This window comes from Hyperolius riggenbachi, chromosome 3, assembly GCF_040937935.1.
Source record: "Hyperolius riggenbachi isolate aHypRig1 chromosome 3, aHypRig1.pri, whole genome shotgun sequence".
In the NCBI taxonomy this organism is placed as follows: domain Eukaryota; kingdom Metazoa; phylum Chordata; class Amphibia; order Anura; family Hyperoliidae; genus Hyperolius; species Hyperolius riggenbachi.
This window is the reverse complement of record NC_090648.1, coordinates 121,354,423-121,376,645: the sequence shown is the minus strand read 5'-3', so window position 1 is coordinate 121,376,645 and position 22,223 is coordinate 121,354,423. Positions and strand designations below refer to the sequence as shown.

The following is a 22,223-nucleotide window of genomic DNA, read 5'->3' as shown; positions in this document are numbered from 1 at the left end:
GGCACAACACAAGGAAAAGAAGTACGTCCATTTGCAACTCATTTGCTGCAAGAGGCATTGTGCAGTCTCTGTGGAGCAAAAGCCTACTTGCTGCACTCCTACAGCATGCCCCAGTGGCCTAATGGATAAGGCACTGGCCTCCTAAGCCAGGGATTGTGGGTTCGAGTCCCATCTGGGGTGGCACAATCCTTCTTTGGCCCTTACATGTAGCATACCAACACACATTGTACTCTGATACAAATGACTTGGATTCTCATGGCTGCCAAAGGCTTTTAAAGTGGACCAGAACTCTTGCACAGGAAAGAAGGAAAACATAGAGAAATGCACCCTGTGTATGTATTTAGAGACTTTAGCCTGTCCCCCTCATTTGTGTCTAATCACTAGTTGTGGTGATCACCCTGGGTCACATGCCTGCCAATGGCAGATAAGCTCATTTGAAAGCACAGCCTGTTAACAATATGTCTGCTTCCATCAGTCAGGAAGTAGAAACAGTGCAGATTTATCTTAGGATTTCTATTAGCTGTAACAAAGAAATGTTTCTTGTTTAAAGGTTGTTATGCTGTTGCGTATCTTTTAGAGCAGAAAGGACGTTCTGAGTTCAGGTCCACTTGAAATTCGACAAGGCTTTCAATGGGTATCCCACATCTCGTTACAAAAGGTCAAAGAAATGTAAAGTCACTATCATGTCACCACACTATGGAAAATCATAGCAAATCCACCTTCAAAATGCACTTCCTGCTGATTTTCACGGACCCACTTCAAAGCTAGATGCAACGCGCAATTGTGAACATCTCAATTGGCCGGCTCTGCTGTCATATATATTTATATCTTCTATAATAATAAATTCAATCTGTCATTTTGGGTGCTGTGTGTAAGATACGCCTTGCCCAGTAAATACTCCAGGGATTCCCTGCATCATGCCTGCATGTGTAGTCTGCCCAACTCAGCCGACTGCATTGCGACTCTGGAGGAGTGGCACCTGCTGGGGATAAAACATGACTTGAGATAGGTGTGCTTTTCCTTATTATCGCCTTATATGCAGTAGGAACATGCACATTTAGCAGCAGACCAGAATGATCTCACACCTTTTCAGAGGTATTCATGGCTTTCAAAGCCTGCTCTCATGGCCTATTCTCTCACCACCACAAAAAAAGTGTGATTGTGTGCTCCTAGTCTGTGTCAAGCCTCCATTGAAGTCCACTCACCTCTATGGAGATGATCTTAATAGTCACCTTGGCTTGCTGATTTGGACAAACGCTCCCTGTCTTCTACCGGTTTTCTTCTTAACAAACAATTGACTTGGTCTTATAATGATTTATGACATGTGCTTCATTTTAACGAGTTACGCATCACAGGCCAAGTGTCCTGATGATAAAGGCACCTCCCCAACAGCAGCAACGGAGCTCCAGTGGCGCAATCGGTTAGCGCGCGGTACTTATAAGACAGTATCTGTTGAGCAATGCCGAGGTTGTGAGTTCGAGCCTCACCTGGAGCAGAGATAGTTGCCCTTTTGCTTCCTTTAATCACCTTTCTCCTATGACCCAAAACATTCAAGCCAAAGGGTGCCAGTATGCCACTGCTACACGCAGGAGCTGTCATTGCCCAACAAGGGAAGCTTGTTTTGAGTGAGGACCAAAAAGAATGAGACCAATGCTTTTGCTTGTTGAAGAGCAGTGGAGGAAGCTGGCAAGAGCTATATCACCTGCAAAATCCATGGCACAACACAAGGAAAAGAAGTACGTCCATTTGCAACTCATTTGCTGCAAGAGGCATTGTGCAGTCTCTGTGGAGCAAAAGCCTACTTGCTGCACTTCTACAGCATGCCCCAGTGGCCTAATGGATAAGGCACTGGCCTCCTAAGCCAGGGATTGTGGGTTCGAGTCCCATCTGGGGTGGCACATTCCTTCTTTGGCCCTTACATGTACCATACCAACACACATTGTACTCTGATACAAATGACTTGGATTCTCATGGCTGCCAAAGGCTTTTAAAGTGGACCAGAACTCTTGCACAGGAAAGAAGGAAAACATAGAGAAATGCACCCTGTGTATGTATTTAGAGACTTTAGCCTGTCCCCCTCATTTGTGTCTAATCACTAGTTGTGGTGATCACCCTGGGTCACATGACTGCCAATGGCAGATAAGCTCATTTGAAAGCACAGCCTGTTAACAATATGTCTGCTTCCATCAGTCAGGAAGTAGAAACAGTGCAGATTTATCTTAGGATTTCTATTAGCTGTAACAAAGAAATGTTTCTTGTTTAAAGGTTGTTATGCTGTTGCGTATCTTTTAGAGCAGAAAGGACGTTCTGAGTTCAGGTCCACTTGAAATTCGACAAGGCTTTCAATGGGTATCCCACATCTCGTTACAAAAGGTCAAAGAAATGTAAAGTCACTATCATGTCACCACACTATGGAAAATCATAGCAAATCCACCTTCAAAATGCACTTCCTGCTGATTTTCACGGACCCACTTCAAAGCTAGATGCAACGCGCAATTGTGAACATCTCAATTGGCCGGCTCTGCTGTCATATATATTTATATCTTCTATAATAATAAATTCAATCTGTCATTTTGGGTGCTGTGTGTAAGATACGCCTTGCCCAGTAAATACCCCAGGGATTCCCTGCATCATGCCTGCATGTGTAGTCTGCCCAACTCAGCCGACTGCATTGCGACTCTGGAGGAGTGGCACCTGCTGGGGATAAAACATGACTTGAGATAGGTGTGCTTTTCCTTATTATCGCCTTATATGCAGTAGGAACATGCACATTTAGCAGCAGACCAGAATGATCTCACACCTTTTCCCTAGTGTTTGCCATGTCAGCGTACTGCTGGGCAAAGCCCCGCCTCCCTTTGCCCTGATAGGACAATAAATTAATAAAGCCCCTTAGACACCCCATACTGCCATTCCTTTTCATGTCCTCGCCTCCAGCAGGATAGATCCCTTACCTCCGCTATGCGGTCCCAGCAGCTTGGCTCCTCTGCTGTAGTCCACGTCCTCAGGTGGCTAAACGCCCCTAGGAGGAGTGGAGCCCCCTCTGGTACTCTCCGGGGCATATGTATAAGGACATCCTGCGACCACGTTGAACACCTAAAGGGTGTTGTGGATTCCCGGCAACTGTCAGGCGCAAGGGCATGTTAAAAAATTTTTGGACGCTACCCGCTATGCAGTATAGCGTCAGCGTGGCCTTAGCGTCCAAGAGAGGCGGAACTTCCGGGTCTCGCGCGCGCGCGCGCGAGAGTTCCTCTTCTTTTCTGATGCGGAGAGAGGGCGGAAGTGTTGCGGCGGCCATTTTGGTTATGGGCAGAGGCCGGAGATTTGCCGGCTGATCACTTCCGGAGCGGCAAGTTAAAGGCAGGAAGTGTAGGTAGCGTCCTGGTGGTGTCGGAGAGCGTCTTCCATTTGGAACCCTGGGGTGCATCTGACCAGGTAGGATCATGGATTATTTATGTAATTTTGAAAAAGGTTCTGTTTTCCAGAGGTACTTCTGGGGGAAAGTTCTTTGATTATTGGTGGCTGCGTAGGGAGTAGCTGTAAGGTAGTTGGATATAATTGTACTTGTGTTATGGTGGTGTAAGATTATGCTGCTCTGGGCTGTGTATTTGGTATTTTATTTTGGTTCTTGGTCATTGTTATGTGGACATAAACTATGAGGATAGTATAGATCTGTGTATGTATATAGGTATATATATATATATATGTATATGAACGGTTATGTATATTGCTGCCATATAGTGTATAGTGTCAGGATAGTTCCTGATGGCGCGCTATTTCTATTACAGTTGCTGTTATGGGAAAACATCAGGGAGAGTACCCTAAGACTAGATCTCGTTCCAAATCCAGATCAAAGTCTAAGTCAAATAGGTAAGGGTGGTAAGTATTTATTTGTGAGCTGAATGTCAATCTGTCATAAAACTGACGTATTATCGTCGTATTGACAGGTCGCATGAAGACTCAAAGACTAAAGAATCCTCTAGACGTCATGAGTCAAGAGAGAAGTCAGGGTCCCATACAGGGGGATCGAAGACACGAGATCCTTCCGCAAATACGTCCAGATCAAAAGAAAAGACTGAGGATAGTGTTAAAATAGTAAAATCTACTGAGCTTCGGATCCAGCAAGAGGAAAGGGGTTCATCAACTGAAAAGTCAGTTCAGGATCACTGCCCCGGTCCTTCGATAAGTACAGCTAGTCATGGGCAGTCAGGTCCTGACCCTGAGAAATGTTGGATCTGTGGAAGATCTTCTTTACCGAGCAAAAAAGTTTGTGAACTGTGTTATGCTGACATTGCTAAAGAAAACAGGGATGTTTCTTCCCTAATTAAGCAGGTAGTCAAGGATGCTGTATCAGAAATCTCGATTTCAAAGAAATCTCCCCGATTAGGGACGCCAGATTCTTCATCTCCGGAAAGGAATTCGTCAAATTCTGATTCTGATGATGAGGGGGTGGGATTTGATTTTACTCTAATTCCCCCATTTGTGTCAAGAGTGAAGGAGGCGATTGAGTGGGAAGAAGACTGCTCTTCGCCCCAAAATAAAAAGAGAAGATATTATAAGCATCTCAGTAAAGATAAGACCTTTTTTCCACTTATGGAGGAAATTAGGGAACTCATTCTGGAAGAATGGGAAAAAACTACTAAAAAGCCTTCCCTTAAAAACCGTTATCAAAAAATGTACCCCCTTTCGCAGAATAGTGAAGATTTAGTACAGTCTAATCCAATTGTGGATGCCTCTTTAATGAAAGTGGTTAGGAATGTGACGCTCCCGATGGAAGATTCCACTTTATTTAGAGACGTCTTAGATCGCCAAATAGATCAAGATCTTAAAAGAGCATACTTGTCGGCAGGAGAGGCAGCGAAGATTGCTATCACCTTGACCTCGGTAGCAAAGGCAATGAAAGTTTGGGTAGAAGACTTACAGAGGGCAGTGAAGAGAGCAAAGGATTTGGAAGACTTATCGTTTGCTTTTCAGGAATTGTCATTGACTGCAGATTTTGTGGGAGCTGCGAGCGTTGATCTAGTTCGAAGCTCTAGTAGGTCAATGTTATTTTCAGTAATGGCCAGAAGATGTCTATGGCTGAAGCCATGGGCAGCAGATCCAACGTCAAAACAGTCATGGGCAAAGATTCCGTTTGACGGGAAGTATCTTTTCGGCCAAAAGATGGATGCGGCGATTTCAAGAGTGACTGGAGGAAAATCCGGGCTATTGCCGCAAGATCGCAAATTTAGAAAACAGAGGTTCCCGCAATATAGGAAGCAGGTAGTCAATAAATTCACGGAAGCGAAGTCATATAAGCCTGGTAGGGACTACAGAAGAAATTGGAGATCAACCCAGACATTCCAAAAAGCCAATAGATCAAAGACCACTAATGCAGAAGGAGGTAAATCTTTTTGAGACGAGGCCCGCTCTAGATATCCCAGTAGGTGCAAGACTGCAATACTTCAAGGATGTCTGGGCGGGAAGTGTACAGAATATGTGGATAGTGGACACTGTGTCTTCAGGTCATCAGTGGACATTCAAGGAATATCCGCCAAGGGACCATATGATTGGGACAAAAATTCCAAAGACAAGGGAAAAAAGACTAATTCTAAAAGAATATGTGTCGAAAATGTTAGATCAAGAGGCGGTTTGTCCAGTTCCGCCTTCAGAAGAAGGTACAGGTTACTATTCTCCAATATTTCTCATAAAGAAGAAGTCAGGAAGCCTAAGACCCGTGTTGGATTTAAAGAAATTAAACAAATTCATTCAAATTCCAAGATTCAAAATGGAGACTCTGTCATCCATAATGATGTGTATGGGGCCAGGAGATTGGATGTCGTCCATAGATTTGAAGGACGCGTATTTTCACGTCCCGGTGCATCCAAAATTTCAGAAGTTTCTTCGGTTTGCGATAGGAGATCTGCACCTGCAATTCGTTTGTCTTCCATTTGGTCTCGCTACTTCTCCTCGAACGTTTTCAAAGGTGCTTCTTGCGGTAATTTCATTGTTACGTCTTCGGGGAATACGCGTCCTTCATTACTTGGACGACATCATTCTCCTGGCCTCATCAGAACAAATTCTGCTTCAGCACCAGGCAGTAGTAATAGAGACATTATCAGATTATGGTTGGATAATAAACCTAGAGAAAAGTCATCTTCGACCCTCACAAAGGATGCTATTTCTGGGGGCGATAATAGACACGGTACATCGCTCTATCTCTCTACCGGATGAAAAGATGATGAAAATTCAAACATCAGTTCAGAAGGTGATAACAAAGCGAGTGGTTCGAGCAAGGGAGTGTCAGAGTCTGTTAGGCCTCATGTCCTCAACTATTCTCATGGTGTCATGGGCCCATTGGCATTTGAGGCCATTCCAGTTGAACTTTCTGAAACAATGGGACACAGAGAGTATGAAACAGTGGATAGAGATTCCGGGGTCAGTAAAGAACTCTCTGAAATGGTGGTTGAGCAGTCACAATTTGATGAATTGTCGCAGCTTATTCCCTCCAGATTGGAAAATTGTTACGACAGATGCCAGTATTGTGGGATGGGGGGCAGTGCTAGAATCCCAACCAGCTCAGGGGGTTTGGAAGGAAGACTGTCATCAAGCCGTCTCCAATGTACTGGAACTCAGAGCAGCCCATCAAGCTCTATGTCATTTTCTGCCAGAGTTGAAAGGTCATTCAGTCCTTCTAAGAATGGACAATGTATCGGCAGTCTCATATGTGAAGAGACAAGGGGGGACGCACAGCGAAACCCTAATGATGGAGGTTGGTCCGATTATGCAACTGGCTCAGAAGTATTTCAGGGACATTTCGGCTATCTATCTGCCAGGACCACAGAACCAGCAGGCGGATTTTCTGTCTCGTCACCATCTAGACAACAACGAGTGGTCTCTGCATCCGAAAATTTTTCTCCAACTGGTGCGCAAATGGGGGTTACCCCAGATAGATTTGTTTGCCTCACGGAAAAATCACAAGACGCCCCTGTATTATTCAAGGTATCCAGACCAGCAGGCCCTGGGAGTGGATGCGTTGACACACAATTGGAGGTTCAGCAGGGCCTATGCCTTCCCGCCGACTCCGTTGATCTTCAGATTCCTGCAGAAGTTGAGTTACCTCAAAATGGAAGTGATAGCAGTACTGCCATATTGGCCAGCCAGGCCTTGGTTCCCACTACTTCTCCAGATGTCCAAGGAGGATCCATTACCACTGCCAATGATCAGGGATCTTTTGTCACAAGGACAAGTTCATCATGGCAATCTGAAACATCTACAGCTAATGGCCTGGAATTTGAGAGGGCTAGGCTACTAAGTACAGGTTGTACAGTGGAGGTGGTGGAGACGCTGCTCAGGGCCAAGAAGCCGTCAACGACGACCTCATACAACAGAGTATGGAAAGCCTTTCAGACCTTTTCCAACGAACAGGGACTATCATCAGACAATATAAAACCATGCGACCTGTTGTTATTTTTGCAAAAGGGTTTGAATCTGAATCTGTCATACTCAACTCTTAGGAGACAAGTATCGGCCATTTCTTCAGTATCAGGAATATCGTGGGCTGCCGAACCATTAGTTAAACAATTTTTTAAGGCTGCGATTAAATTGAGGCCTCCTATTAAACCAAGGTTTCCGAAGTGGGATTTGCCATTAATTTTAGACTTCCTGTCTTCATCTGCTGACTTCCAGAATGATAAAGCAACAATACAAAACCTATCATGGAAGACAGTATTCCTAATAGCCATTACTTCTGGAAGAAGAATATCGGAGCTGCAAGCATTGTCATGCAAGGAGCCTTATTTAATATTCTTTCAGGATAGAGTGGTATTATTTCCTGTACAGACGTTTCTTCCAAAGTGTTCTTCTCTTTTTCACTTTAATCAAGAGTGGACACTCCCATCATTTGCTTCGCAGGACGATCCCTCGAAGCCTCATTCTCTGGACATCCCATCGACTATTAAGGCATATTTGGAAGCAACAAGTCAAATTAGGGAATCTGACAGACTATTCATTATCCCAACAGGATACAGAAAGGGAAAAATGGCGTCCACAAGGACCTTGGCCTGTTGGGTTGTAAAGTTAATACAGATGGCATATAAGTCAAGAGACTTAGAGCCACCGCAGGACATTAACGCCCATTCAACAAGAAGTATATCTTCTTCGTGGGCAGCATTGAACAAAGTATCACTACTAACTGTATGTAAAGCTGCAAACTGGGCAACTGATCACACTTTTATAAAGCATTATTGTGTTGAGCCAGCCTCTCTATCAACTGTTGATTTTGGAAAGAAAGTTATTTCCTCTGCAACGAATAATGCTGTTTGATTTCAGTTCTATGTTTAGTATATTAAATTTCTGTTCAGCATACCCACCCTGATTTTGTCTAGTTATTGCCCAGCAGTACGCTGACATGGCAAACACTAGGGAAATGTAATGATCGCTGCTGCAGCAGCTGTTACTGGAAGTATTAGTGCTGCAGCTCAGGCAGTTCTGATCTATTTCCATGCAAGTTGCATAGCTTTGTCTGTCTTTCCCTGCTGTCAGCTTGTGACTGATTATCATTCACCTGTGTGGGAATCTGCATGTCTGCTCCCATTGGATGACCTCAGTATAAAGATCTGCTTCCTGCAGGGTTTCCTTGGGTTTTCATAGCTTCAGCTTAAGCCTGCCTTGCTGTCGCTTTAGCCCCCGATCGTGTTTATTGTTATAAAGATACTTTGCTGGTCTTTGCATCATATATTGGTTCATTGCCAATATATATGCATACCAGCACGTTTATTATTTTCCTTGTATTTGTGTTACGTTAATACATCAGTGTCGCTGATGTATACGTACACGAACTGTTTATATCCTGTGTGCAGTTAGTCAGCTTTCCAGCACGTTTTGGTAGGTTGCGCGTACCGTGACCACCCGTGCTGAGGTAGTTACCGTGCTCCTGGTTCTGTTTGTGGATTGCGTTCATCTCTGCGAAGAGATAACGAATCCTTCTGAATCCTGTTCTGTTACTGTTTGTGGATTGCGTTCATCTCTGCGAAGAGATAACGAATCCTTCTGAATCCTGTTCTGTTACCGTTTGTGGATTGCGTTCATCTCTGCGAAGAGATAACGAATCCTTCTGAATCCTGTTCTGTTACTGTTTGTGGATTGCGTTCATCTCTGCGAAGAGATAACGAATCCTTCTGAATCCTGTTCTGTTACCGTTTGTGGATTGCGTTCATCTCTGCGAAGAGATAGCGAATCCTTCTGAGTCCTGTTCCCTGTGTTACTCCATTCCTAGTCAGCGTTCCTGCTTATGTCATATATCGGTTCATTGCCGATATATACATATGTTAGTCAGACGTTACAAATAGTTTCATTGATAGCTGTAATTGTGATACGCTAGGAAAACATACTTATTGTATATTTATCTGTGTTACGTTTATCTATCTTAATCCTGCTATTTTCTGACTGTCCTGTCCTGTCTTTGTGAGGCACGCCATCGCCGCAGCGCATTGGCTGCCTCATTCCAGTCTGTCTGGTTTTGGACGCTTGCTGTCGCTAAGTAGCCGCTAGCTAGCAAGCGTTCATTCTGTCTACCTGTCCTGATCTCCTCAGTTCTGGTTTGTGCGCTCAGCGCTACTTTGCGCTGAGACGTTATAACGAAAGCATTGTTTGTGGCTGTCAGATCTGCACCGGCTCTGTGCGCCACAATCTCCTATTGCAGTCAGTCCTCCCCTCCACTATACTAGGGATAGCCTGTTTCCTGGTGCTAGTGTGTGTACCTCCTCCACGCCAGCTCATGCGTTGCATGCTGACTGTGGAGAATACACCACCAAGCCTAACATTATGAAAACCCCATTACCAATCCCCATTGTGGGGGGGATTCCCAGAAAGTATGACACTGTTAATTATGGTTCCTGTTCCTTTAAGAAATTTGAAGAACTTAGCTCTGAAACAGAAAATGAGTTTTTCTCTGAATGTGCCAGGTTCCTGACCAATCCTGATCTCCAAGCGACTCCTGTTTCAACCTGGGCACTCCAACTAAGTTATATTTTGTTTAAAGGGGAATTATTCCAGTGGGCATTTGATGTTCTCAATCATTCCGATTTGAAAGATAGACCGCTGGAATTTCTAGCGTTTGTGATCCATAACTGGTTGCGCATAGATCCATTGCCTTTTCCTCTTAATGAACTCCTAGCAGCAGGCCAATCAGCTGCTCCTTCAATTGCTTGCAAGAATGAGCAGCAAGCAGAAAGTGTTACTGATAATTTTCCTGCAGCTTTGAATAAATCACCAAAAACCGCAAGGTCAAAGGCAAAACGCAAACGTTCTAAGAAACGTGTCCAATCTGCAGAATCATTATCCTTAGCGACTGAGACCTATAATGAGATTCTGCCATTAACAGATAATGAAATGCAATTGTCTTTCAGGGGAGTTAAATGGACTTATGAAACTACTAATGAACTTTCCTCCCTGGCTAGGGAAAATAAAGATTTTTGTTTAAAAGAATTATCTGAGTATGATTATGATGAGATATTACAGAGTATTGAACAAATCAACTTATTTGTGAACCAAGGGAAGTTTGCATACACTACAGTTCAACATTTGCTACAGGTATTGGAGATTCTTAAGAATAAGGAATCTGCCAATCACCTGCTAATTAACCCTATACATGTGCCTGCCACAATCATATCTGCAAACCATGATCTGCCTGTTAAGTATGCATGGGATCCTCCATTCGAGAGGGGAGAGATGGAAGCCCTGGTCTGTGAATGGAAGAATGATTCAAGTTCATTTTGTCAATTTTACAGTGCAAAAAGTGAAATGGTATTGAACGCATGCATTAAGTCAGCCTATAACCTAATAGAGGCTGGTGTGTGTAGGTATGACCGTGTGGCTCCCTTGATTGATGTGTGGGAACTGATTTTGGATGATTTTTATGTGACTCCGAATTCGCAAATTTGGCGTTCTGACCCGCCTGCTTCAGCACCTTTGGCTGATTCAGCAGGTGATTCGGAGCTCTTTTTGTGTGAAATTGAAGTTCCTGCAATTCCACCCTGTACCAGGGATAACTCAGTGTTACTTCCCAGTAAAACAGAAGCCACTGATACATTCTTAACCTTGCCCTGCGCAAATTTCTCAGCAGAGAATCCAGAGGTCCTGCTGACTTCCGAGTCCAGTCTAGCCAGTACTCATGACTCTTTGTTTAGTGAAACAGACACCAGAAAAATCTTGCCTGTCTCTGCAAACACTTCTGCAGAAATTACCTGTGTTAATAAAGTTCAACTCCTGTCTGATCCAGCAGATGCCAGTAGGTGCACTGCATCAGTTTCCGAGTCCCAGCAATCCTGTCTAGTAAACTCAGAACCCCAGCATCTGAATTTTCCAATTTTACAAATGAATGGTGATTCAGATGCGCAAACATTGTGTCTTGATCTTCCTGTTTCTACACCTCGCTCTAGTTTCGTGAATAGCTCAGAGCATCTGCTATGTGAACCTGAAATCGCAGAATTATTACCTTGTTCAGAAAATTTTCCAATAAATTTGCCCTGTACCATGAATTGTGCAGTAGATCTCTCCAATGAAACTCAGGTCACAGAATCATTATGCTGTCCAGCAGGTGCTTCCATGGTTTTGCCCTGCAATATGGACTGTTCAGTGATCCTGTCCAGTGAAGCTGTGGTCGCAGAGTCTTATGCTTCACCCAGTACTTTGGATACTTTAAACCCTCTAGCAGAGGAGGCTGAAGCACTGCTTATCTCAGTTGGTGTTGCAGTAATATTCACTTGTCTAGCAGCTGTTTTGGAATTAAAGTCTGCTGTAATAAAACTTGATGAATTTCTGCCCAGCAAAGCAGAAGCCATTGAAATATTGTCCTCGTCAGCAAGTGTGTCAGATACCTTGCCCTGTACACAGTCTGATTTAACCAATGTTGAGTCCCTCTCCAGTGTTGTAACAGCCGAGGAACTCCAGCCCTGTCCTCTGAATGTTTCAGAAGTCTTGCCCTGTAACATGGATAATTCTGATTCTCTGGTCAAAATAATAGAAATCTCAGAATTTCAGTCCGGTCTGATGAGTGTTCCTGAAACCCAGCCCTGTATCCTGAAAGATTCTGGTTCTCTGGCCGCTGTGGCAGAGGTTCCAGAGTTCCCCTCCTGTCCAGGGAATTCCTCAGTTTTGCCTAGTCCAGTGGGGGCTGCTGCAATACTGACTTGTTCTGCAGCGCCTCATGAGCTCCAATCCAGTGTATTAAATGAGTCTCTGTCCAGTCCAGAGGTAGTTGTGGAGTCCCTGTCTGGTTCAGTGCATACATCAGAAGATTTGTCCTGTCTTGTTAGTGCCCCTGAATCTGATTTGTTACTGACTTTGCTGGAATCAGCGACATCTAAGTCTGATCCAGCATTCTCGTGTAAAAGTCCAGTAGTTGCGAAGTTTAGTCATGATGATTTTTTTTTGGCCAGTCCTGGTTTTGGTCCTGTCTTGGCTGACCCTGAGGCTCACAGTTCCTTGACATGCCCAGAGGTTTCTCTTGTGCCGGTGTGCCCAGATGTTCTTTGTGTGCCAGAATGCCCAAGTGTGTCTAAGGTGTTAGCGTGCTCTGATGCTTCCTTAGTGGGAACACGTTCTGATATTGCCAGTCTGCCTGCATGCCCAGAGATGGTTCTGGTCCCTGAAAGCCCTGATATTGATGTTTGTCCTTGTGGCCCTGACTCGGGAATTGCCCTAGGTTCCATAGGGGTTCTTGATAGTTCTCCATGTGAGCCTAAGGGGCATTCTGACCTATGGGGATCTCTTTGGAGCTTCAAGGTGTTCTGGGAGGTCTCTGAGAAAACTTGTCCTGGTGCCTTGGACTGGTTCAACAGTGGGTTTTGTGTTGGTAAAGACAGTACCGGTGGGCATTGCAAAGGCTTTGGCGTTTCTGAACTGTTCCTGGAAGGCGGTGGGTATCGCTCAGGGAGTTTCGGAGGGCTTTCTTCTGGAAATCATGGTTCTGATGGGTGTCACACTGGGGCTTGTAGTACTGATGGGCATGGTTCTGTAGGTTCTGGTTCTGATGGGTCCAGTCTTGTGGGGACTGATTCTGGAATTCGGTCTTGCCGGGCTGTCCCGGTCATCATGAATTATCAGTCAGACTGTTTTGTTGGAAATTTCAGTTTTGAAAAGCGTCTGGAATCCACTTTTAAAGGCGGGGGTACTGTAATGATCGCTGCTGCAGCAGCTGTTACTGGAAGTATTAGTGCTGCAGCTCAGGCAGTTCTGATCTATTTCCATGCAAGTTGCATAGCTTTGTCTGTCTTTCCCTGCTGTCAGCTTGTGACTGATTATCATTCACCTGTGTGGGAATCTGCATGTCTGCTCCCATTGGATGACCTCAGTATAAAGATCTGCTTCCTGCAGGGTTTCCTTGGGTTTTCATAGCTTCAGCTTAAGCCTGCCTTGCTGTCGCTTTAGCCCCCGATCGTGTTTATTGTTATAAAGATACTTTGCTGGTCTTTGCATCATATATTGGTTCATTGCCAATATATATGCATACCAGCACGTTTATTATTTTCCTTGTATTTGTGTTACGTTAATACATCAGTGTCGCTGATGTATACGTACACGAACTGTTTATATCCTGTGTGCAGTTAGTCAGCTTTCCAGCACGTTTTGGTAGGTTGCGCGTACCGTGACCACCCGTGCTGAGGTAGTTACCGTGCTCCTGGTTCTGTTTGTGGATTGCGTTCATCTCTGCGAAGAGATAACGAATCCTTCTGAATCCTGTTCTGTTACTGTTTGTGGATTGCGTTCATCTCTGCGAAGAGATAACGAATCCTTCTGAATCCTGTTCTGTTACCGTTTGTGGATTGCGTTCATCTCTGCGAAGAGATAACGAATCCTTCTGAATCCTGTTCTGTTACTGTTTGTGGATTGCGTTCATCTCTGCGAAGAGATAACGAATCCTTCTGAATCCTGTTCTGTTACCGTTTGTGGATTGCGTTCATCTCTGCGAAGAGATAGCGAATCCTTCTGAGTCCTGTTCCCTGTGTTACTCCATTCCTAGTCAGCGTTCCTGCTTATGTCATATATCGGTTCATTGCCGATATATACATATGTTAGTCAGACGTTACAAATAGTTTCATTGATAGCTGTAATTGTGATACGCTAGGAAAACATACTTATTGTATATTTATCTGTGTTACGTTTATCTATCTTAATCCTGCTATTTTCTGACTGTCCTGTCCTGTCTTTGTGAGGCACGCCATCGCCGCAGCGCATTGGCTGCCTCATTCCAGTCTGTCTGGTTTTGGACGCTTGCTGTCGCTAAGTAGCCGCTAGCTAGCAAGCGTTCATTCTGTCTACCTGTCCTGATCTCCTCAGTTCTGGTTTGTGCGCTCAGCGCTACTTTGCGCTGAGACGTTATAACGAAAGCATTGTTTGTGGCTGTCAGATCTGCACCGGCTCTGTGCGCCACAATCTCCTATTGCAGTCAGTCCTCCCCTCCACTATACTAGGGATAGCCTGTTTCCTGGTGCTAGTGTGTGTACCTCCTCCACGCCAGCTCATGCGTTGCATGCTGACTGTGGAGAATACACCACCAAGCCTAACAGGAAACTGGAAAACTGTGTACTCACCTTGGGTAGTTTTCCTTTCCTAGTGTTTGTCCATGTCAGCGTACGGCCCCGCCCTATGCTGTCGGCTCGATCTAGTAATACGGAATGGCAGTATGGGGTGTCTAAGGGGCTTTATTAATTTATTGTCCTATCAGGGCAAAGGGAGGCGGGGCTTTGCCCAGCAGTACGCTGACATGGACAAACACTAGGAAAGGAAAACTACCCAAGGTGAGTACACAGTTTTCCAGTTTCAGAGGTATTCATGGCTTTCAAAGCCTGCTCTCATGGCCTATTCTCTCACCACCACAAAAAAAGTGTGATTGTGTGCTCCTAGTCTGTGTCAAGCCTCCATTGAAGTCCACTCACCTCTATGGAGATGATCTTAATAGTCACCTTGGCTTGCTGATTTGGACAAACGCTCCCTGTCTTCTACCGGTTTTCTTCTTAACAAACAATTGACTTGGTCTTATAATGATTTATGACATGTGCTTCATTTTAACGAGTTACGCATCACAGGCCAAGTGTCCTGGTGATAAAGGCACCTCCCCAACAGCAGCTACGGAGCTCCAGTGGCGCAATCGGTTAGCGCGCGGTACTTATAAGACAGTATCTGTTGAGCAATGCCGAGGTTGTGAGTTCGAGCCTCACCTGGAGCAGAGATAGTTGCCCTTTTGCTTCCTTTAATCACCTTTCTCCTATGACCCAAAACATTCAAGCCAAAGGGTGCCAGTATGCCACTGCTACACGCAGGAGCTGTCATTGCCCAACAAGGGAAGCTTGTTTTGAGTGAGGACCAAAAAGAATGAGACCAATGCTTTTGCTTGTTGAAGAGCAGTGGAGGAAGCTGGCAAGAGCTATATCACCTGCAAAATCCATGGCACAACACAAGGAAAAGAAGTACGTCCATTTGCAACTCATTTGCTACAAGAGGCATTGTGCAGTCTCTGTGGAGCAAAAGCCTACTTGCTGCACTTCTACAGCATGCCCCAGTGGCCTAATGGATAAGGCACTGGCCTCCTAGGCCAGGGATTGTGGGTTCGAGTCCCATCTGGGGTGGCACAATCCTTCTTTGGCCCTTACATGTAGCATACCAACACACATTGTACTCTGATACAAATGACTTGGATTCTCATGGCTGCCAAAGGCTTTTAAAGTGGACCAGAACTCTTGCACAGGAAAGAAGGAAAACATAGAGAAATGCACCCTGTGTATGTATTTAGAGACTTTAGCCTGTCCCCCTCATTTGTGTCTAATCACTAGTTGTGGTGATCACCCTGGGTCACATGACTGCCAATGGCAGATAAGCTCATTTGAAAGCACAGCCTGTTAACAATATGTCTGCTTCCATCAGTCAGGAAGTAGAAACAGTGCAGATTTATCTTAGGATTTCTATTAGCTGTAACAAAGAAATGTTTCTTGTTTAAAGGTTGTTATGCTGTTGCGTATCTTTTAGAGCAGAAAGGACGTTCTGAGTTCAGGTCCACTTGAAATTCGACAAGGCTTTCAATGGGTATCCCACATCTCGTTACAAAAGGTCAAAGAAATGTAAAGTCACTATCATGTCACCACACTATGGAAAATCATAGCAAATCCACCTTCAAAATGCACTTCCTGCTGATTTTCACGGACCCACTTCAAAGCTAGATGCAACGCGCAATTGTGAACATCTCAATTGGCCGGCTCTGCTGTCATATATATTTATATCTTCTATAATAATAAATTCAATCTGTCATTTTGGGTGCTGTGTGTAAGATACGCCTTGCCCAGTAAATACCCCAGGGATTCCCTGCATCATGCCTGCATGTGTAGTCTGCCCAACTCAGCCGACTGCATTGCGACTCTGGAGGAGTGGCACCTGCTGGGGATAAAACATGACTTGAGATAGGTGTGCTTTTCCTTATTATCGCCTTATATGCAGTAGGAACATGCACATTTAGCAGCAGACCAGAATGATCTCACACCTTTTCAGAGGTATTCATGGCTTTCAAAGCCTGCTCTCATGGCCTATTCTCTCACCACCACAAAAAAAGTGTGATTGTGTGCTCCTAGTCTGTGTCAAGCCTCCATTGAAGTCCACTCACCTCTATGGAGATGATCTTAATAGTCACCTTGGCTTGCTGATTTGGACAAACGCTCCCTGTCTTCTACCGGTTTTCTTCTTAACAAACAATTGACTTGGTCTTATAATGATTTATGACATGTGCTTCATTTTAACGAGTTACGCATCACAGGCCAAGTGTCCTGGTGATAAAGGCACCTCCCCAACAGCAGCAACGGAGCTCCAGTGGCGCAATCGGTTAGCGCGCGGTACTTATAAGACAGTATCTGTTGAGCAATGCCGAGGTTGTGAGTTCGAGCCTCACCTGGAGCAGAGATAGTTGCCCTTTTGCTTCCTTTAATCACCTTTCTCCTATGACCCAAAACATTCAAGCCAAAGGGTGCCAGTATGCCACTGCTACACGCAGGAGCTGTCATTGCCCAACAAGGGAAGCTTGTTTTGAGTGAGGACCAAAAAGAATGAGACCAATGCTTTTGCTTGTTGAAGAGCAGTGGAGGAAGCTGGCAAGAGCTATATCACCTGCAAAATCCATGGCACAACACAAGGAAAAGAAGTACGTCCATTTGCAACTCATTTGCTACAAGAGGCATTGTGCAGTCTCTGTGGAGCAAAAGCCTACTTGCTGCACTTCTACAGCATGCCCCAGTGGCCTAATGGATAAGGCACTGGCCTCCTAAGCCAGGGATTGTGGGTTCGAGTCCCATCTGGGGTGGCACAATCCTTCTTTGGCCCTTACATGTAGCATACCAACACACATTGTACTCTGATACAAATGACTTGGATTCTCATGGCTGCCAAAGGCTTTTAAAGTGGACCAGAACTCTTGCACAGGAAAGAAGGAAAACATAGAGAAATGCACCCTGTGTATGTATTTAGAGACTTTAGCCTGTCCCCCTCATTTGTGTCTAATCACTAGTTGTGGTGATCACCCTGGGTCACATGACTGCCAATGGCAGATAAGCTCATTTGAAAGCACAGCCTGTTAACAATATGTCTGCTTCCATCAGTCAGGAAGTAGAAACAGTGCAGATTTATCTTAGGATTTCTATTAGCTGTAACAAAGAAATGTTTCTTGTTTAAAGGTTGTTATGCTGTTGCGTATCTTTTAGAGCAGAAAGGACGTTCTGAGTTCAGGTCCACTTGAAATTCGACAAGGCTTTCAATGGGTATCCCACATCTCGTTACAAAAGGTCAAAGAAATGTAAAGTCACTATCATGTCACCACACTATGGAAAATCATAGCAAATCCACCTTCAAAATGCACTTCCTGCTGATTTTCACGGACCCACTTCAAAGCTAGATGCAACGCGCAATTGTGAACATCTCAATTGGCCGACTCTGCTGTCATATATATTTATATCTTCTATAATAATAAATTCAATCTGTCATTTTGGGTGCTGTGTGTAAGATACGCCTTGCCCAGTAAATACTCCAGGGATTCCCTGCATCATGCCTGCATGTGTAGTCTGCCCAACTCAGCCGACTGCATTGCGACTCTGGAGGAGTGGCACCTGCTGGGGATAAAACATGACTTGAGATAGATGTGCTTTTCCTTATTATCGCCTTATATGCAGTAGGAACATGCACATTTAGCAGCAGACCAGAATGATCTCACACCTTTTCAGAGGTATTCATGGCTTTCAAAGCCTGCTCTCATGGCCTATTCTCTCACCACCACAAAAAAAGTGTGATTGTGTGCTCCTAGTCTGTGTCAAGCCTCCATTGAAGTCCACTCACCTCTATGGAGATGATCTTAATAGTCACCTTGGCTTGCTGATTTGGACAAACGCTCCCTGTCTTCTACCGGTTTTCTTCTTAACAAACAATTGACTTGGTCTTATAATGATTTATGACATGTGCTTCATTTTAACGAGTTACGCATCACAGGCCAAGTGTCCTGGTGATAAAGGCACCTCCCCAACAGCAGCAACGGAGCTCCAGTGGCGCAATCGGTTAGCGCGCGGTACTTATAAGACAGTATCTGTTGAGCAATGCCGAGGTTGTGAGTTCGAGCCTCACCTGGAGCAGAGATAGTTGCCCTTTTGCTTCCTTTAATCACCTTTCTCCTATGACCCAAAACATTCAAGCCAAAGGGTGCCAGTATGCCACTGCTACACGCAGGAGCTGTCATTGCCCAACAAGGGAAGCTTGTTTTGAGTGAGGACCAAAAAGAATGAGACCAATGCCTTTGCTTGTTGAAGAGCAGTGGAGGAAGCTGGCAAGAGCTATATCACCTGCAAAATCCATGGCACAACACAAGGAAAAGAAGTACGTCCATTTGCAACTCATTTGCTGCAAGAGGCATTGTGCAGTCTCTGTGGAGCAAAAGCCTACTTGCTGCACTTCTACAGCATGCCCCAGTGGCCTAATGGATAAGGCACTGGCCTCCTAAGCCAGGGATTGTGGGTTCGAGTCCCATCTGGGGTGGCACATTCCTTCTTTGGCCCTTACATGTAGCATACCAACACACATTGTACTCTGATACAAATGACTTGGATTCTCATGGCTGCCAAAGGCTTTTAAAGTGGACCAGAACTCTTGCACAGGAAAGAAGGAAAACATAGAGAAATGCACCCTGTGTATGTATTTAGAGACTTTAGCCTGTCCCCCTCATTTGTGTCTAATCACTAGTTGTGGTGATCACCCTGGGTCACATGACTGCCAATGGCAGATAAGCTCATTTGAAAGCACAGCCTGTTAACAATATGTCTGCTTCCATCAGTCAGGAAGTAGAAACAGTGCAGATTTCTCTTAGGATTTCTATTAGCTGTAACAAAGAAATGTTTCTTGTTTAAAGGTTGTTATGCTGTTGCGTATCTTTTAGAGCAGAAAGGACGTTCTGAGTTCAGGTCCACTTGAAATTCGACAAGGCTTTCAATGGGTATCCCACATCTCGTTACAAAAGGTCAAAGAAATGTAAAGTCACTATCATGTCACCACACTATGGAAAATCATAGCAAATCCACCTTCAAAATGCACTTCCTGCTGATTTTCACGGACCCACTTCAAAGCTAGATGCAACGCGCAATTGTGAACATCTCAATTGGCCGGCTCTGCTGTCATATATATTTATATCTTCTATAATAATAAATTCAATCTGTCATTTTGGGTGCTGTGTGTAAGATACGCCTTGCCCAGTAAATACCCCAGGGATTCCCTGCATCATGCCTGCATGTGTAGTCTGCCCAACTCAGCCGACTGCATTGCGACTCTGGAGGAGTGGCACCTGCTGGGGATAAAACATGACTTGAGATAGGTGTGCTTTTCCTTATTATCGCCTTATATGCAGTAGGAACATGCACATTTAGCAGCAGACCAGAATGATCTCACACCTTTTCAGAGGTATTCATGGCTTTCAAAGCCTGCTCTCATGGCCTATTCTCTCACCACCACAAAAAAAGTGTGATTGTGTGCTCCTAGTCTGTGTCAAGCCTCCATTGAAGTCCACTCACCTCTATGGAGATGATCTTAATAGTCACCTTGGCTTGCTGATTTGGACAAACGCTCCCTGTCTTCTACCGGTTTTCTTCTTAACAAACAATTGACTTGGTCTTATACAGGAAAATTGATACTTACCTTCGGTAATTTTCCTTTCCTGGTGCATCTCCATGTCGGCATACTGCTGGGTTAGCTCCTCCCCTCTAACCCCTATAGGACCAATCAAATTCTTATAAATATATGGTCCCTACCCCTCCAACGCATTCTCGTATATAGAACTCAGACACGCTGGACAAGGGTGGGACGTATGCCGACATGGAGATGCACCAGGAAAGGAAAATTACCGAAGGTAAGTATCAATTTTCCTGTTTCCCTGGTGCCTCCATGTCGGCATACTGCTGGGATTTGCATAGAATAACAAAACCAATCGGGTGGGTGCAAAAAGTAATTATTTATGAGAAGCAGACAAAACACTTCTGCCAAACTCTACTGAGGTCAGCAGGGCAGGATTCACTCTATAATGATTAATAAACGTGTTAGGCGATGACCAGTTTGCCGCTTTACATATGTTAACCAGCGAGATCCCTGCTGCCGCTGCCCAAGAGGAGGACATGCTCCTGGTTGAATGTGCTGAGGTACCGGAAGGTACTTCTGACCCTCTGGCTCTGTATGCAGACTTAATCAGACGAATTAACCATGCTGCAATCGTCCTGGTAGTAACCTCTTTCCCTTTTTTCGGTCCTGCTGGATTTATGAAAAGATGATCCGAGTCCCGAAATGTGCTTGTCATGTCCAAGTAATGTTTCAGACACCTTGACACATCCAATGGGTGTCCCCGTGGAAAACTTTCATCATCAGGAAAGGCCGGCAAGGTCCATTCTTGATTCAGATGTTTTATTGTTACCACTTTTGGCAAGAAGTGGGACATTGGTCTCAGTACCACTCGATCTTGAAAAAAGGTTAAGAAGGGATCCTTCCAACCCAAAGCCCTGATTTCCGATACTTTTCTGCCAGAAGATATGGCTATCAGAAAGGCTACTTTCAATGTCAGATTCCATATTGAACAGTTCTGAGGCGGTTCGAATAAGTCTGATGACAAATACTCCAATACTAGAGGGAGATCCCAGCTCGGACAAATCTTTTGTAGTGGAGGTCTCAACTTCATTAAGGCTTGAAAGTATTGCTGAATCATCTTGTGCGAAGCTAACTGAGAACTGACCAAGGCTGATATGGCTGACACTTGGACTCTAAGAGATCTTACTGTCAAACCTATGTCGAAGCCTGTCTGAAGGAACTCTAACACATGCGGTACTGAAGGGGAAAGATAACTAGTTTCCTTTTGTATTGAAAAGTCAATGAATTTTTTCCATATTCTGTAGTAAGTATTATTCGTAGATGATTTCCTTGCTTTAAGCAGTGTCTCTGTAACTGTTGAAGAAAATCCAGCCTGTATTAGCTTCCTCCTCTCAATCTCCATGCAGTCAATGACAATTTCTGCAGATGTTGATGCCGCACCTCCCCCTGTGTCAGAAGATCTGCTATCTGTGGCAATTTCCAGTGATCTGCCACCGACATCTTTATCAGTCGTGGAAACCACGGTCTTTTCGGCCAGTAAGGTGTTATTACTATAGCCTCCACTTTCTCCTTCTGTAGCCTGTTGAGGAATCTCAATATAAGCGGAGTTGGGGGAAAAGCATATATCATAGATGCTTTCCACGCCTGGGTCAGAGCATCCACTCCCTCTGACCTCTTGGAGGGAAACCTCGAAAAGAACCTGGGCAACTGGTAATTCACATCCGAGGCGAATAAATCCACCTGTGGCAGACCCCAACGCTGAACTAATGTCTTGAAGATCTCCGTCTTCAACTTCCACTCGTTGTTCAGCACTAGGTTCCTGGATAAGAAATCTGCTTGAGAGTTCTGTGTTCCGGGAATGTAAACCGCTCTCAATGCCACCAGGTTCTTCTCTGCCCACGTCATCAGGGGAGCTACTTCTTTCATCAAAGACCAACTTCTCGTTCCCCCTTGCTTCTGGACATAGGCTACTGCTGCCTTGTTGTCCATCTGAAGACATACAGCTCCTCCTTTCAGAAGATGCGCAAATGCTTGTGTTGCCATAAACGCCGCTCTCAACTCCAGAATATTGGACACCACATTCACTTGCGGCTGACTCCATA

General features: G+C 44.7%; 9 non-coding genes across 9 annotated transcripts; all 9 read left to right on the top strand.

Moving 5' to 3' along the window:
* Nucleotides 1-107: 107 nt before the first annotated feature.
* On the top strand, nt 108-180 carry TRNAR-CCU (transfer RNA arginine (anticodon CCU)). The gene has a single exon. It is a non-coding gene; the product is annotated as a tRNA-Arg (tRNA).
* Nucleotides 181-1,402: 1,222 nt separating this feature from the next.
* TRNAI-UAU (transfer RNA isoleucine (anticodon UAU)) lies at nt 1,403-1,495 on the top strand. Its single transcript is given in 2 exon segments — nt 1,403-1,440; nt 1,460-1,495. It is a non-coding gene; the product is annotated as a tRNA-Ile (tRNA).
* A 327-nt stretch (nt 1,496-1,822) lies between these two features.
* Nucleotides 1,823-1,895, top strand: TRNAR-CCU (transfer RNA arginine (anticodon CCU)). Its single transcript has one exon. It is a non-coding gene; the product is annotated as a tRNA-Arg (tRNA).
* A 13,217-nt stretch (nt 1,896-15,112) lies between these two features.
* Nucleotides 15,113-15,205, top strand: TRNAI-UAU (transfer RNA isoleucine (anticodon UAU)). Its single transcript is given in 2 exon segments — nt 15,113-15,150; nt 15,170-15,205. It is a non-coding gene; the product is annotated as a tRNA-Ile (tRNA).
* Nucleotides 15,206-15,532: 327 nt separating this feature from the next.
* On the top strand, nt 15,533-15,605 carry TRNAR-CCU (transfer RNA arginine (anticodon CCU)). The gene has a single exon. It is a non-coding gene; the product is annotated as a tRNA-Arg (tRNA).
* A 1,222-nt stretch (nt 15,606-16,827) lies between these two features.
* TRNAI-UAU (transfer RNA isoleucine (anticodon UAU)) lies at nt 16,828-16,920 on the top strand. The gene is given in 2 exon segments: nt 16,828-16,865; nt 16,885-16,920. It is a non-coding gene; the product is annotated as a tRNA-Ile (tRNA).
* A 327-nt stretch (nt 16,921-17,247) lies between these two features.
* On the top strand, nt 17,248-17,320 carry TRNAR-CCU (transfer RNA arginine (anticodon CCU)). The gene has a single exon. It is a non-coding gene; the product is annotated as a tRNA-Arg (tRNA).
* A 1,222-nt stretch (nt 17,321-18,542) lies between these two features.
* TRNAI-UAU (transfer RNA isoleucine (anticodon UAU)) lies at nt 18,543-18,635 on the top strand. The gene is given in 2 exon segments: nt 18,543-18,580; nt 18,600-18,635. It is a non-coding gene; the product is annotated as a tRNA-Ile (tRNA).
* Nucleotides 18,636-18,962: 327 nt separating this feature from the next.
* On the top strand, nt 18,963-19,035 carry TRNAR-CCU (transfer RNA arginine (anticodon CCU)). The gene has a single exon. It is a non-coding gene; the product is annotated as a tRNA-Arg (tRNA).
* Nucleotides 19,036-22,223: the final 3,188 nt, after the last annotated feature.